The 16,673-nt window shown below is 37.9% G+C and overlaps 1 protein-coding gene across 1 annotated transcript in view; it reads left to right on the top strand.

The window, feature by feature from the left end:
• RIMS1 (regulating synaptic membrane exocytosis 1) overlaps window positions 1-16,673 on the top strand; it is a 701,348-nt gene that overhangs the window by 363,877 nt on the left and 320,798 nt on the right. The window lies entirely within an intron of this gene.

Below are 16,673 nucleotides of genomic sequence, written 5' to 3' on the forward strand. Positions count from 1 at the left end.
TATTTTATTTTTTAACAAATATTTTGTAGCAATTAATATGTGCAAAATCTGATTATAAATAATTTAGCAATATTAATGTCTTTGATTCTCTTGTGCACACTCATACAGAATGATGTATCACTGTTATTGTTGTTGGGTGTTGTGGAGTCATCTATGGTTAATAGCATCTTTATGAACAATGGAGATGAACATTGACCTTTCTATCTGTGCCATTCTCATCATCTCTGACATACTTGAGTCTGTTCCTGCATTCACTATGTAAGTCCATCTTGTTGAGGGTCACCTTCTCTTTTATTGACCTCCCACCTTCTCAAGCATGATGACCTCTCCAGAGAATGGCCTATCAAACAACATTCCCAAAGTCAAAGTATGTGAGATGAAGTTTTGCCATCTTTGCCCAACAACAACACTCTGATTGCACTTTCTCCAAGAAATACTTTGTTTGTTCTGTTTACAGTCGATGGGATATTCAGTACTATCAGTGCCCAACTCTTAGATGCATAGCAAGTGATTGAAAAATCCAAGGCTTAAATTGGGCACACCTTAGTCTTAAAACTGAATCATTGCTCCTTAGTAATTTGGAAGAGTCTTTGACAGCATACTTTGCCAAATTAATATGTCTTTTTATTTCTTGACATCTGGTACTAAGGCTGTTGATTGTGGGTCCAGTTTCAATCTTGTTTTCCATCTATCATGTTGTTGCCTATTGGACTAGTGAAGATTTTTGTTTTTTCGATGGTGACATGTAATCCATATTGAAGACTGTAGTGATCTTTCACCAAGCAAGGTTGTGTCATCCGCATAATGCAGATTGTTGATGAGTGTTCTCCTGATCAGGATTCTTCTCCTCATCATTCTTTATAAAATCCAGCTACTCGAATGATATTCTTTGAAAATTCTATTCAAATTGAATAGGTGTACAAAGAGGATAAGCCCTGCTACTGACCTTTCTTGATTTTAATCCGTGAGGTTTTCTCTTGGTATGCTTGAACAATAAATTCTTGGTCTAAGTATAGGTTTCATATGAGCACAGTTAGGTGTTCTGGGATTCCCATTCTTCTCAATATTAGCCATAAATTGTTACAATCCACCCAAATGCCTTTACATAGTCAGTAGTATGCATATGTTGTAGAGAACCTGAAGCTCAGAGAAGTTAGTTACATTGCTCAGGATTACAAAACTTAGCAAATGACGAAGGTGGTTTTTAACAGTTATGTTGTGCTCTTCCCGATGAAATTACGGACATTCTTTTCTATGGCATATTTTGTGTAATTATGAAATCTGATTCCTAACTGTAACACCTATTTTGTGGTAATATTGCAGACTTGCTCAAAGTTCTTGTGTGTTATGCACACTTGTGTCTTACATGTCTTTGAAATTATCACAGAATTCATGGAGACACTGAACTAATGAAATCTTAAAATAGGAGACAAGGCATATGTTGTTCTAGAAGTACTTCTAGCTGGTTGGACTGTAAGACTTTGTGCTGTAAAGGACTTATCTGAGTCATTTTACTCTAAAAGATAGCAACTTCTCTTCAAGATAGAATAATCCTTTGGCATTTGAAAGAACTGCATTCCAACACTGAAAAATTTCCAAAAGTGAAAAAAAACCCAGCATCTTAGTCTCAGATTATAGTAAAAAAAAATAAGTGAATAATTTACATGACTACTTTTTAGGCTCTATAAACTTAAAATTATTGAAGGGTATAATATATACATTTCTTAAAAATTTGGAAGCAGGAGTGGCTTCCATTTCCTGAACAAAATGCCTCCAGAAATCCTATGAACTTTAATAAATGTCAGTAGTTGTAGAGGGGCTTCAAGCCTTTTGTTCATAGGATCACTATGAGTCGTGCTCAACTACGGCAGTCAACAACAACAACAAAATAAAATAGACCATAGAAGAAAAATCTACATGGTATTTTATGACGTATCAGGTAAAACCATGAACAACATTTTGTTGCTGTTTTGTTTCTTTGAGCTTGTAGTCCAGCAAAATTGGGTGGATGTACTTGTGGTACCAAGAGAGAACATTTCAAAGAACCTTAGAAATGATTCTGTGGAATAGCTGGGGAATGCAGACTTAGCTGACCAATATTTATTGGAACAATTCTTTTGATGCTGAGGTGCTGAAGACTTGAGTCTGCTGCGAGGTGCCATCCTGTTGACTCTGGATCTCAGCTACCCCAAGCAAAACAGAATGAAAGGAGTGAGGATCTGTGATCACTATCTCCTTTTAGAAGTATTATTTCTTTAAAAATCTCATTAGTATAACAGTTACATTTATTTATTTGCTGAAGTTTGTGTATTCTTACAGACACTTTAAAAATTCTTTTAAGAGTTTCAGATTTTGTAATATGATGACCATGAAAGGATAAAAATTCTTTGCATGTTCACTAAACATAAAAGATAGAGAGGCACTGTTGAGAATGTAATTCTCACCTATAAAAGACACAGAATTAATTATGAACTTGGAAATGCTAATGATTATACTGCTATATATATTTTTTCTTTGCTGTTTTGTGAGATGAATTGTTATCATATGCCAGACAGCTTGGTTCCTCTTAAGGGGAAAAAGGGGCCTCTTTCTCCCGCTAAGCAGATTGCAGATTCTAGCTGTCAGTCTTCCATTAGCTGACAAGTGCTTAACTAATGTGGCCTGAAGTCTCCTTCGTGTGTGTGTGTGTGTGTGTGTGTGTGTGTGTGTGTGTGTACATGTGTGCGTGCACAATACTGCTATAAATTTAGAAAATGGGAATGTGTTTACAGACGGAAAGAGTTACACATTTTACAAAAAGCAATTTTTTTCATGTTTGATGGAATTGTTTTCTCTTTGTAAGAAGCAGTGCATTGTTATATTTGTTTAAAATTAGCAATGGCGATGTATTGATTATAAAGTTGTACAATGCTAAGGAAGCCAACAATTCAATGGGAATTTACTAAGCGTCAAATAGACCTACACTATATGATGCTTGATGGGTAGAATAAAAAGTAAATGAAAGAGATCCACTTTTCAAAGATCTGTATAACTACAGCAGAGAATATGAAATTAACAACAGCAAAAGGCTCTTAGACACTATAATATAATGCTGTATGGAAGTTAACAAAGGAAAAAGAAATTGGTGTTTTGGTTAGTGTAAAAGTTCTTACAAATGTACAAGCACTGATCCATATGGTATTAAGCATTTCATCATATACAATGAGATATATAATCATGTTGCAAGGCAGAATCAGTCCTTGAAGAGGGATGCCATGCTTGGGAGGATGGAAGGACAGCACAAGAGAGGAAGACCCCTCAATGAGATGGATTGATTCGGTAATGGGGGTAGGTGTTTCAGAGACAGTAAGATTGGCACAGGATCATTATGAGTCACAGGCAACTCAACGGTGCATAACAACAACAAAGAATTGATATAAATAAATAAAATTATGAAAATGAGGCTATCAGGAAATATAGGGCATATAGTCACAGAGACTCTTACATTGAGACTCTAAGAATCTTTTTTTTTAGAGACTCTTAAGAATCTTACACAGGTATTTTTAAAGCAGATCTAGTTAAATATAGAGAAATAACTGCAACTTGTACATCAGGATTGTGGTGTTGTTGTGTATTATGTACTGTTGCATTGGAACTGACCCAGAGCTGGTCCTCCAGTGGGTTTTTAGAGGCATTTAATCACATGGGAGGAGATTGTCCAGCTTTCTCCTGCAGAGCAGATAGTGGATTCAAACTGCATGCCTTTGGAATTTCAGCACAGTTTCTTGCTGCAAACCACCAGTGAAAAATAGTGTACATCTCTAAAAGGGTTTGTGGTAGGGTTTTGTGTTTTGTTGTTTTTTTTTTTAACTTGTCTTTTGGGAAAAATTTTGTACATTTAAAAAAAAGTTAAAAGTTGGTTTTTTTTTTAATTGGAGAAGAAAGGTGGCATTATATAGAGTACTTTTGAGGTAAGACCGTCAACTAGATGGATTGACATGGTGACTGCTGCAATGGTCTCTTGTGTGTCAGGAATTGTGAAGATGGCACAGGATAGGACAGGGTTTAGATATTTTGTTCATGGGGTCGTTATGAGTCGTACTCAATTCGAAGACACCTAACAACAACAGTTATTGAGCACAGATAGTTTATAAGTATAAATTGATTAAGTAAAGTTTTTTAGTATTTCTAGATATTCTTGCTGGGTTTTATTCTACATCTTCTTGAATTTACTGGAAATGCATTTAAATCTACTGCTGTAGTTCAATTCATAAATTAAATTTTTTCCCCATTTATATGTGTTAAAGGGAGCTCTGGTGGCCTAGTGGTAAGAAACTGTGCTGCAATCTCAAAGGGGTGCAGTTCAAATCCACCAGCTGCTTCACGGGAAAAAGATGGTACTCACCACGACCACCACCACAACCACATATGTTAAGACTAACTTTAAAAACATACAGTAGAATTGAAAGAGCATTCTGACAACGTAGTAGTACGGAGTTGTGCTGTCAACACAAAGAAATGCAATCTGAATCCACAAGGGGCTCTGCCGGAAAAAGATGAGCAATTTTAACCCTGCAATTGATCACCTCCAAAAACCTGCTGGAGGGTTAGCTCTGAATTGGTTCCAATTTAATAGCACATAACAACAACATATTAGAATTTAGTGTCTTTTGGTTAGATTAATTTTTATTATAATGAAATGTCCCATGTTATTTTAAGATTTCTTGCATGAAAGCTGCTTTGTGTGATTTTAGTATAATTATACTAATTTTCCTCTGGTTGTTAATTCTTTTATTCTTCCTTCAGGTTAATCTGTCTGTTAGTCTTATACTTAAGACTTATCTCTTCCAATTATTAAATACTTGGGTTGTTGTTAGGTGCCACCAAGCCAAGTATGACTCATAGCAACCCTCTGAACAAAAGATCTGAACCCTGTTGTATTCTGCACCATCCGCACACTTCCTGACACACAGGAGCCCATTCCAGAAGTCACCACGTCAATCGTCTGGTCAAGAGTCTTCCTCTCCTTCATCAACCTTCCACCCTTCCCAGCATCATGTCATTCTCCACTTTATAGCCCAAGGTACACGAGGCAAAGCCTTATTATTCTGGTCTCCAAAGAGCACTCCGGCTGCACCATCTCCAAGACATATCTGTCTGTTCTTTTGGCCATCCATGGGATGTTCAGTGTTTTTCTCCACCACCATAGCTCAAAGGCATCAATTCTTCTATCATCCTTATTAATGGTCCAGCTCTCAGATGCAAGTGATCAGAAAGACTGTAGTGTAGCCTGAATTAGATGCATCTTAGTCCTCAAACTGACATCATTACTCAAATTTAGAGAAGTCCTTAACAGATTTTCCCAGTACACTGTGCCTCCTTATTTCATGTTAGTTCTGGACCCAAGCAAAATGAAGATACTGCAGTTTCTATCTCCTCTCTATCATGACACTGCCCATTGATCGAGTGGTAAAATTCTTTGGATTTTTTGTTTTGTTTTGTTTTTTGGGTGTGTGTTGTTGTTGTTGTTTGTTGTTTTTGTTGTTGTTTACATTGAGATGCAGTTCATATGAAGGCTATATTCCTTGATCTTCTGCAACAAGTGTTTCAGCTCTTCCTCCCTTTCAGTAAGCAAGATTGTGCTGTCTGCATAATGCAAGTTATAGATGAGTCTCCCTCCATTACTAATGCCACATTCCTCTTCAGAAAGTTGGCCTTCTAGAATAATTTGCTGAGCATACAGATTAAATAAGTATGGAGAGAAGTTGAAACCCTGACACACTCCCTTCGCAGTTTAAAACCATGCAGTGTTCTCTACTCTGTTTGCACAAGAGCCTCCTGATCCAGGTATAGGTTCCACAGGAGCACAATTAAATGCTTTAGGACTCTCATTCTTTTCCACGTCAGCCACAACTTGTTATGATCCACACAGTCAAATGTCTTTGCATAGTCAATACAGCACAAACAAATGCTCTGGTATTGCTTACTTTCAGCCAGGATCCATCTGATATCCGCAATGATATCTATCCCTGGTGCCAAAGCCTCTTCTAAATCTTGCTTGAACTTCTGGCAATTCCTTATCTAGCCATTTTTGAATGATCTTCAGCAGTATTTTGCATGCATGTGATATTAATGATATTGTTCGATAGTTTCCATATTCCGTTGGTTCACCTTTCTTGGGAATGGGAACAAATATGGACTTCTTCCAGTCTGTTGGCCAGATGACTATCCTTCCGATTTCCTGGGATAGAGTGGTGAGCACATCCAACACTGCATGTGTAAGTTGAAATAAGTCAGTTTGGTATGCCTTTGATTCCTAAGGCCTTATTTTTTGCCCATGCCTTCAATTCAGTTTCCACTTCCTCCTTTATTACCATTGGCTCCTGTTCATATGGTACTTCCTGAAATTTTTTATTATCAATCAATTATTTCTGGTACTAGGTATTCCCTCCATCTTCTTTTGATGCTTTCTGGGTCGTTCAATATACAGCCCATAGCATCTTTCAATATTGTAACTCAAGGCTTAAATTTATTTTTCAGTTCCCTCATCGTGAGAAATGTAGGGCAAGTTCTTACCTTTTTTATTCTCAAATTCCTGCTCTTTGCGCATTCTATTATGAAATGTTGCTTTGTCCTCCTGAGCTGCCCTTTGAAATCTGTTTAGCTCTTTTACATTTGTTTTGGCTTCTCGATGCTCCAGTGTGATTTTAAGAGTCTCTTTTGACATCCATTTCATTTTTTTCTTTCTCATCTGTTTAGACTTTCACATCCAATCCAGTCTGATATTTTATTTTCCTTTTAATTCTAACATTTGGTTTGTTGATGTTCTATACAAATGGTATTAAACCTATATTTAAATGTACCATCTTTCTGGGTTTGGGGATTTTTATTTTTTTGTCATTTTAAAGTATTAGGTTTAGTTATAGTATTTTGTTCTTCTACTATTGCTGACATTGAGTACCATCAAGTGTAATATGACTCATAGTGATCCTTTGAACAATAGACCTGAACCCTGTATTGCCCTGTACCATCTTCATCATCTCGGACATGTGTGAGCTCATTGCTTCAGTCACTTTGTTAGTACATCTCATTAAAGGTCTTCATCTCTTTTGCTGCTCCTCGAACCATTACTACTATCTAATATCAAAAGTTAGAAACTCACTCAAACAGAAATTCAGTACCTTTTCAGCAATAGCCTCTTCATTTTCCATCCACTGTAGTCCCTTAAAACCATTAAAAGGCTGTCTTTATGGTTTTCCTAGTCTAGGTATTATACATGAGTATGATTGTACTACAATATTTGTCTTTTCCTAACTTCAGTTGTTGTTGTCGTCGTCATTGTTATTGTTGTATGCCATCAGCTCAGAACCAACCCATAGCTGATCCTCTGTCAGGTTTTCAGAGGTATTTAATCGCATGGGAAGAGATAGCTCATCCTTTCCCTACAGAACTTCTGGCAAAATGTGCCTTTGGGATTGCAGTGCATCTTCTTACCACTAGGCCACTAGAGCTCCCTATGTCAATAACAATGATTAAAAAAAAATGTAAGTATTTTAGTATCGTTAATGCTTTTAGGGAGGTCAGAATTACAAAAGTGAATTTTTATTTGAATTATTTTCAAGCTAACCAATAAAAGAAGAATGTTGGCGACTCATAGCGACCCTATCGACGAAAGTCCTGGAAACCTGTATAACTTTCATCCTTTCTCCAGGTTCATAGGGTTTCCAGAGGCAAAAGTTCTTAAGTGAGAGTATTAATGATGCAAATCCAGAAGCGAGGCAGTCTCCTCCTACAAAGATCGACAGACTTAGAAACCTAATTGGGAGTCACTGCTCTGAAGGAATTGGCAAAAAATAAAGTCCCAGGAATTGGTGGGATACTAGTTGACTTATTTCAACAAACAGATACAAATCTGGACATACTTACTAGGCATTGCCAAGAAATCTGGAGGAGAGCTAGCTGGCCAGCTGATTGGAAGAAATTAATATTTATTCCCATTGTTGTTATTGTTAGGATGTGCCAAGTCACTTGTGACTCATAGCAACCCTATGTCAAATAGCTCTGAACCCTGCTCTATCTTGAACCAACTTTACTGTCTCCAACACGCCTACTTCCATTACCCCCATCACTGAATTAATCCATCTCATCAAGGATCTTTCCTTCCTGCACTTTCCCTCCACCCTCCCAAGTATAATGTCCATCTGCAAGGACTAGTTCCTCCTTGCAGCATGCCCAAAGTTTGTGAGGTGGAGCTTCAAAATCCTGCCTCCAAGGAGCACCCTGATTTTACTCTCTCTCCAGGACAGATCTGTTTGTTCTCCTGGTGGTCCATGATATATTCAGTATTCTTCTCTAGCACCAAAACTCAAAGACATAGATTCTTCTCTCATCCTTAGTCATTGTCCAGCTCTCTGATGCATAGCAACTAAATGCAAAGACCATGGCCTGGATTTTTTTTTGTTATTCTCTGCTTTCTTATTCTGTGGTTGTAGTTCTAGTTTAATTCATATTCATCTGATTGTATTCAGTGGAATTTTTTTTTCCAGTAAACAAAGCTGATTTTTGAGGTTTGGATATTTTTTAATGTTATGAATCAAATTGTAGCTTCCAAAATACGTGCTGTAAATCCTAATTTGTGTCTCTGTGGTTATAATCCCTTTTGAAAAGGGTTATCCTTGTTATGTTAATAATATAGGATTACAGGATTCTGTGTTTGAAGTCAGTGTCTTTAATGACATCCCAGTATGTTAACTAGTCCTACATGTTTTTTAATGTCATGTCAATTTACCTTCCTTAGAAATAACTTAACCAACCCTTGCTCTACAAATCTTCATAATAATCACTTACAGGTGTTGTATATACAGCTTTTATTATTGAAAAGGCTTCCTGCCTTTACAATTGCATTAAAAATGTTAAAAAAGAACAATCAGCACCTGTAACATCTTAACTACCAACTGAACTTAAAGGCACGTATAAGAATGACTCTCACTTGTTACCCAGAAACTTCTTATATAGAAGAGAGTAAACCAGCTAAAGAAGCAGAAATAGAGGAAAAATCACCTAGTCATATAACAATCAAGGAATAAAGAAGTTCCCCTGAGGAAGAAAGCTGCCTCCTTGAGCCAAAACTCTGGATTTAGATTCATTGTTGTGTGCCATTGAGCTGAACCTCCAGCAGGATTTCAGAGCCAGTTCATTGCAAAGGAGGTTTCCCATCCCTTTCTCGCAGAGCAGCTGGAGAGTTCTGGTAGATTCGAACTGCATGCTTTTAGGATTGCAGTGTACCTTCTTACCACTAGCCCACTGGAGTGTCCTTTTGATTTATGTACATCTTTTGGTCTAAATTTAACTTTAAATTGTAAAGGAATTTATTACCTCCTAAAACTATGAGAAATACCGTTAAGTCTTATGGTATTTCAAGCAGCATTGGGTAATGAAGGCAAAATGTGGTACTGGAAGATTGGTATGACTCTACCACATATCAAGGCAGCTCTGGGGGCCTAGTGTTAAGGAGTTATGGTGGCAATCCAATGGTGGTTGTTGTTGTTCGATGCCATAAAGTCAAGTACAGCTGATAGCAACCCTATGAACAAAAGATCTGAATCCTGTAGTATCCAGAGCAATCCTCACATTTCCTGACACACAAGAGCCCACTCCAGCAGTCACCTCATCAATCCACCTGGTTGAGGGTCTTCCTCTCCTTCACCAACTCTCCACCCTTTCCAGCACCATATTCTTCTCCAAGGAATAGCAGCATGCCCAAAATACGTGTCTCATCATTCTTGCCTCCAAAAAGCACTCCATCTGCACCCTCTCCAAGACATATCTTTGTTCTCTTGACCATCCATGAAATGTTCAGTGCTCTTCTCCAACACCACAGCTTAAAGCGTCATTTCTTCTGTCGTCCTTATTCATTGTCCAGCTCTCAGATGCATAGATGAATCAGACACACCTTAGTCTTCAAACTAACATCATTACTTCTCAATAATTTGGAGAGGCCCCTAACAGCAGATTTTCCCAGTGCAATGCTCCTTATTTCCTGACCGCTGATACCAAGAACGTTAATTGTCGATCCAAGCACAATGAAACTATTGACAGTTTCAATCTCCTCTCCATCGATCATGATGGTGCCTGTCCAGTGGTAAGAATCTTTGTTTTCTTGATAATGAGATGCAATCCATACAAAGCATGCATTCCTTGATCTTCTGCAACAAGTGCTTCAAGACCTCCTCACATTCAGAAATAAAGGCTTTGTCTTCTGCAAAATTCAGGTTATTAATGAGTCTCCGTCCACCTGATGCTACAGTCTTCTTCATAGAGTCCACATCCTTGGATAATATGTTCAGTATTCAGATTTAATAGGTATGTAGATAGAATACAACCTGACACACTCCCTTCTCAGTTTTTGGGGTTTTTTTCCCACAAATAATAATTTGTATTGTAATTATCAAAAGGCTGAATTTTAAACAGATTCTTGAACTGGTGTCTCATAGCCATTGGCTCGTTCAACTTTAGCACCTGTCTCATCACCAGTAGCTTTTCCACAGTTACCACTTTTACCATGAAGCTCCATGAGTTTGCCCAATTCAAACGTGGGCTTCTTGAGCATTTTTACTTTCCTAACAAATACATCATGGAGAGGATAAATAGACTGGCAAGCCTTTTCTATGTCTTTCCCAGTGCTGTTTGGAATCAATTTATTGACCACCTCTTTCAAGTCATTTGTCTGCACCTCTCGGGTCATGATTTCCATCATTTTCTTCTGGATTTGGTGGACCTGTTGGTGCTCAGCATAAGATATCTTCCGAATCTGATTGTTGCATTTTTTTTAAAACCAACACAAAATAGACAAAGTAAATAACCATCAGTGGTTTCGACATCAACATGTGCTTCAATCATGGTCTGCCATTTTTTTACCATGGAGCACAGTTTGTCCCAGGTAAGATCCATGCCGTGGAAGTTGGTGAAGCAGTTTTTGCTTTGAACATCCTCAGTAATCAGCTTGAATTTTCTAAATGCAACTTCGTCATTTTGCAAATCAGCAAGGCTCACTTCAAAAAAACGACCCTTGAGTCCATCAGATGCAATTTTGGTTCCTTTAGTCCTTGTGACTAATGCCTTCCCAATATTTCTTATATTGAACATAGCTGGCACCTTTACAAAAGCCCTTCTCAGGTTTAAACCATGCAGTATCCCCCTGCTCTGTTCACACAACAGCCTCCTGGTCCAGGTGTAGGTTCTGCATGAGCACAGTTAAGTGCTCTGGTATTCTTCCCATTCTTCTCAGTGTCAGCCACAACTTGTTATGATCCACACAGTCAAATGCATTTGCATAGTCAATAAAGCACAAAAGACATTCTTCTGATATTCCTTACATTCCACCAGGATCCATCTAACATCAGCAGTGATATCTCTGGTGCCATAGCCTCCTCTGAATCTTGCTTGTACTTCTGACAGTTCCCTATCTTTGTACTGTTCTAACCTTTTTTTAATGCTCTACAAGTATTTTGCTTGTATGTGATATTAATGATATTGTTCAATAGTTTATACAGTAAATTGGATCACCTTTCTTAGAAATAAAAACAAATATGTACCTCTTCCAATCCATTGGCCAGACAGCTGTCCTCCAAATTTCTTGGGATCGACTGGTAAGCACATCCAGGGCTGCATCTCTTAATTGAAACAAGTCAGTCGGAATCCCATCTATTCCTGGGTGGTTCAGATCCACCAAGTGCTCCACAAAAGAGAAATGAGCAATGTCTTCCAATGATTAAATTCCTCTGAAAACCCGTTGGAGGGTCAGCTATGTTTAGGTTTCAACTTGATTGTGCACAACAGTAGTTAAAAAGGGAAATCTAGTGGCCTAGTGAAAAGGAGCTAGGTTTCCAACTCAAACGCACATGGTTCTAGTCAGCCAGTCTCTTTCAAGGAGAAAAATGGGCAGTCTCCTTCTGTGCAATTGACTGCCTCGTAAAACCTGCTGGAGGGTCAGCTATGGGTCAGTCATGACTCGATGGTACATAAAAACCAAAATACTAGTAAAAACCTGTATATGTAAATGAATGATAACTGGAGAAGAATCCATGCCTTTGAACTGTGGTCGTGGATAAAAGCTCTGAATGTCTCATGGACTGCCAAAAGAACAAAGTCTTTCTGCAAGAAGGTGCTACCAGGGTGCTCCTTAGAGGCAAGGATGGTGAAAGTTTGTCTAATATACTTTTGGCATGTTGTCCACAAAGACCAGTCCTTGGAAAAAGACATCCTCAAACAGGGAAAGGTGAAGGTTCGGAGAAAGAGAGGAAGACCCTGCACGAGATTGATTGACACAGTGACTCTAATCGCGTGTCTGAGCATCATGAGGTTGGTGTGGGATAGGTGTCAGATCTATTGTTCATAGTGTTGCTATGAGTCTTTATTTGACTCAGCAGCACCTGACCACAGCCACAGAAGCAAAAGCCTAGGTTGTGTTGGAAGAGACTGTTGGTAGAATTATAGATGTCAAGGGCAATTCTAGGGAGTGCTCAGAAGGAAATGAAGAGAGCTATAGGGGGAAAAGAATACAAGTGTCATCCACATTAGAATCTGGAAATGTAGATGTTAACTACACTTTTGATGAAGCTTTAAAGAAACATAGGAGCATGTGACTAGATAGTGGAAGAACAGCGGCAAAGACTTGTGTGAATTATGTTCAAATGTTCAATGAAAGTTAGAACTTACATGCAATGAATTTGGATATATGACTCAGAGGCTTCTAATCAAGATCTTAAAGGAACCATATGACTTCCCCTTGACACAGTATTCAACAAATCAGATGTACATAAAAAAATGATCTGTGCAAAATGAAAATAATGCTGTGGTTTTGAGAACTCTGATGTATAAATTAAGGGTATATATACTCAACACTCTTGGTACCAGCAGCAAGGAAATGAAAAGATGAATTGGATTGAGAAAGTCTGCTGTCAGAGATGTCTCCAAAGTACTGAGGAGCAATGTCATTCTGGAGACAAAGGTGTGCCTGATACAGGTCATGGTCCTTGCAATCACTTGCTATGCATCAGAGAGTTGGACAATGACTAGGGATGATAGAAGGATAATGCCTTTGAGCTGTGGTGTTGGAGAAGAGTATTGAATGTACCATGGACTGCTAAGAGTACAAACAGGTTCATCCTGGAGAGGGTGAAACGAGGCTGCTCTTTGGAGGCAAGGATTCTGAAGCTTCATCTGACATACTTTGGATATGTTGAAATGAAGGACCAGTCCTTGGAAAAGGACGTCATGCTTGGGAGGCTAGAGGGACATGTCTGCACAGGAGAGGAAGACCTTAGATGAGGTGAATTGATTCAGTGACTGGGGTATTGGAGATAGGTTTGTTGGAGACGATGAGATTGGCCCAGAATAGAACAAGGTTTAAGGCCATTGTACTTTGGGTCGTTATGAGTCGCAGGCTACTCAACGGCACATAACAACAACAACAACAACAACAACAATAACAACATACTAAAGATGTTCACCAAGAATGTGACTGCACAATCGTTCATTAAAAAATTAAGCTTTATAATTTCCGAAGTTGTTTAAGATTTCTTAAAATTGTAGTGTCTGTACAGAATTCTCAGGTGTTTATATTTTGCAATGATTTTGCTAATTTGTAGTTGTAGTTGTTTTTATTGTTTTCTGGTCTCTTGAAATGCAACCTTAGTGATACGAGCAAAAATATCTTCCTGAAGGCTCATTAGGAATTATTATTTAAATAGAAAAGCTTATTAATAAATTATTTTCTTTTAATGCTCAAGAAGTCTGATTTTCAATTAGTAATTTCAGTTTTGTGGATGTCACTGGCATTTAATGTTTAAAATTTTATTAAGCTTGTAACTGATGGACCTAAACAACAATCATAGCAAGAAACCCACCAGCTTAGACTTACGGGAACTGAGAAAGAACAAAAAGAAAGAATAATGTGTTACTCTTAGACTTTTATAGACAGGAAACAGGTCACAGAAGATACAAGTTTTGTTCTTAAAAAGGAATAAAAAAGGTTATAACTCCAATAGTTTGGTGCTTAACACAACATTGAAAAGAACAGGGGAAGCAAGGGCCTGCATGGTTTCAAAGGGTGAGGCCAAGTTCTCTTGGATTTTAAAGGATGGAATTACAGCCTCCTAGGTTCTGGTGGCATACTGGTAAGAAATTGCTCTGCAATCCCAAAGGTACCTGATTTAAATCCACCATCTGCTTGGTAGGATAAGGATGGGCAGTCTCCTCCTGTGTGGTTTACTGCCTCTGAAACCTCATTTAAGGGTCAGCTGTGGATTGATTCTGACTTGATAGCAAACAACAACAGGCTTTAAAGGGGTGCTCTTAGGGGTTAGGGTAAGGTGGCTGAGTGCCAGTGCAAAGGTATGCATTTCAAATCCATCAGCTACACCAGAGGAGAAAGATGGGCAGTCTCGTGCAATTTACAGTTTCTGAAAACGTGCTAGAGGGTCAGCTCTGTGTTGGTTCTGATTCTACAGTATACAACAACAATAACAACAGGTTTTAATGAAGCTCTGGTAGCTTAGTGGGTAAGGAATTACACTGCCAATACAATAGAAAGACAGTACAAATCCATTAGCTGCTTCTACAGAGAAAGATGGGCAGTCTCCTCCTGTGTGACTTAACTGCCTCTGACAAAATGCTGGAAAGTCAGCTGTGAGTTGGTTTCCTATACGTATAGCAGAGATATGCATTTTTGTAAGTAAAATAGTCAAATGTGATGGATTGAGTTGTGTCTCCTTGTGGAGGGTCGACTGAGTTGGTTCTAGCTCAATGATACACAACAATAATACACCTGTGGCAGGACCTCTGATGGCACAGTCCATGAGGAATTGGGTTGCTGACTTAAAGGTATTGGTTCTCTGGCAGTTCAAATAAATCCAGCAGTGCTTTCATAGGGGAAAGATGAGATATCTCCTCCCATGCAATTTACCTCTGAAAATGCACCGAGGGGCAGCTGTAAATTGGTACTGATTTGAAAGGAGTGAGTTATGTCTGTGGTAAAATCCCTGTAAGGAGCTGTCCTCATTACATTAATGAGATGTATTTAGTGGAGAATGTGTTTTAAGTCAATCCCTTTAGAGAGATGTTGTTGGGTGCCTTCAAGTCAGAACTGATTCATAGCGGACCCTCCAGTGAGTTTTCAGAAGCTGTAAAACTCTCCTGATGAGAGTGCATGTTTTAGTCCCATGGAACAGGTGGTTGGTTTGAACCACTTACTTTGAGTTGGCAGCACAAGTCCTTACCCACTAGGCTACCAGAACTCCCCTTAGGAGATAAAATATATTAAACAAGCAATCAAAAGAATCATAGATGAGAGATCACATGCCGAACTACATGAAGTTCACACAAAACTTCAAAAATAAGGACTGTTCTGCAGAGTTAAAACGAAGAGGAAGCCTTCCCCTGGATGTGATATCCTGAATGTGCACTTCTAACAGGAAATACATTTCTGTTCATTAAAGCCAGCCACTTATAGTATTTCTGTTACAGCAATAGTGTTCTTTTTGCTGTTAGATGTTGTCAAGTCGACTATGAATCACAGCCACCCAATGAACAATGGATCCAAACCCTGCCCTATCCTATGGCTGCCTTCCTTATCATTTCTGATATACTTGAAGTCATTGATAATGAAAACTGTGCCCTGTATTGCTTCCTGTTTAGTAAATAGATAATTTATTCAGTCCTGCGTAATATATTGAGCAATGATGGACTGAGATAGTATTTGTGAAAAGAGAACTTAGAAAGTAATTACACTTAGGGGCACTTTATTTGAAATGTAAAGAAGAACTGACATACATTCAGTGAAAGGCATTTGAGGGGAGGTGAAATCATATTACAAAGAAGCAGAGGTACTGGAGATGTTTGAAGAATGACTCATGGGATCCTTCTACTTATTTTTGCCATCAGAATGCTAATAAATATTGTGGTGGTTATTGTTCAATATTTTCATCATTATATTAATTTCAAATGTCACCAAGAGGAAAACAGATAACACAGATTTATCTTAATTTGTAATCTATTTTATCAATGGTCATATTTCTCAATATTCTGCAGTCTTCTAGTGAAAACATTATTTTTAAGTAGTCACATATGAATAAACCCAACTTCAGATATTTAATTTTGTATAATACATACGTGCATGGAAAGTTTCATTTTACAGCAGAAAGTAAACTTTAAGGTAGAGTATTACCTAGCAATCAATTAGCGAAAATTATCTACCAATTAATTAGAGAAAATAAACAACCTGACCCTTGTTTTATTCCTCTACCTGGTTGTTACCTTGTGTGTTTCATGAAAATTTTGTGTTAGTAATAGCTTTAATGATGGATTTTTGAGAAGACAAATACCTTCTAAATTCCTTGGATCCCTAATACTTTGTTTCAGCTCTTTACAGTTTTTGTCACTTTACAATATTTCATTCTTGACAATATTTGTCACTTTCTAATCAATCAGCTAATAGGCTTAGAACATTTTTACCAACAGATACAGTATAGGTAGTCCCCAAATTATGTTGGAATTTTCTGTGACCATTACTCTAATTAAAATATATTTTGATGTAAGTTGAAAACTTCTCTTTTAAAAAAATTTGTTATTGTTTTTATTATCTATATTTTTGTAAGTCCAGTCTTTGAAAATGCACACGTGAACATTTGAGAATG

The sequence above is a fragment of the Elephantulus edwardii genome, unplaced genomic scaffold (genome assembly GCF_000299155.1).
Source record: "Elephantulus edwardii isolate Elephantulus edwardi_28Jun2011 unplaced genomic scaffold, EleEdw1.0 scaffold00255, whole genome shotgun sequence".
Taxonomy (NCBI): Eukaryota; Metazoa; Chordata; class Mammalia; order Macroscelidea; family Macroscelididae; genus Elephantulus; species Elephantulus edwardii.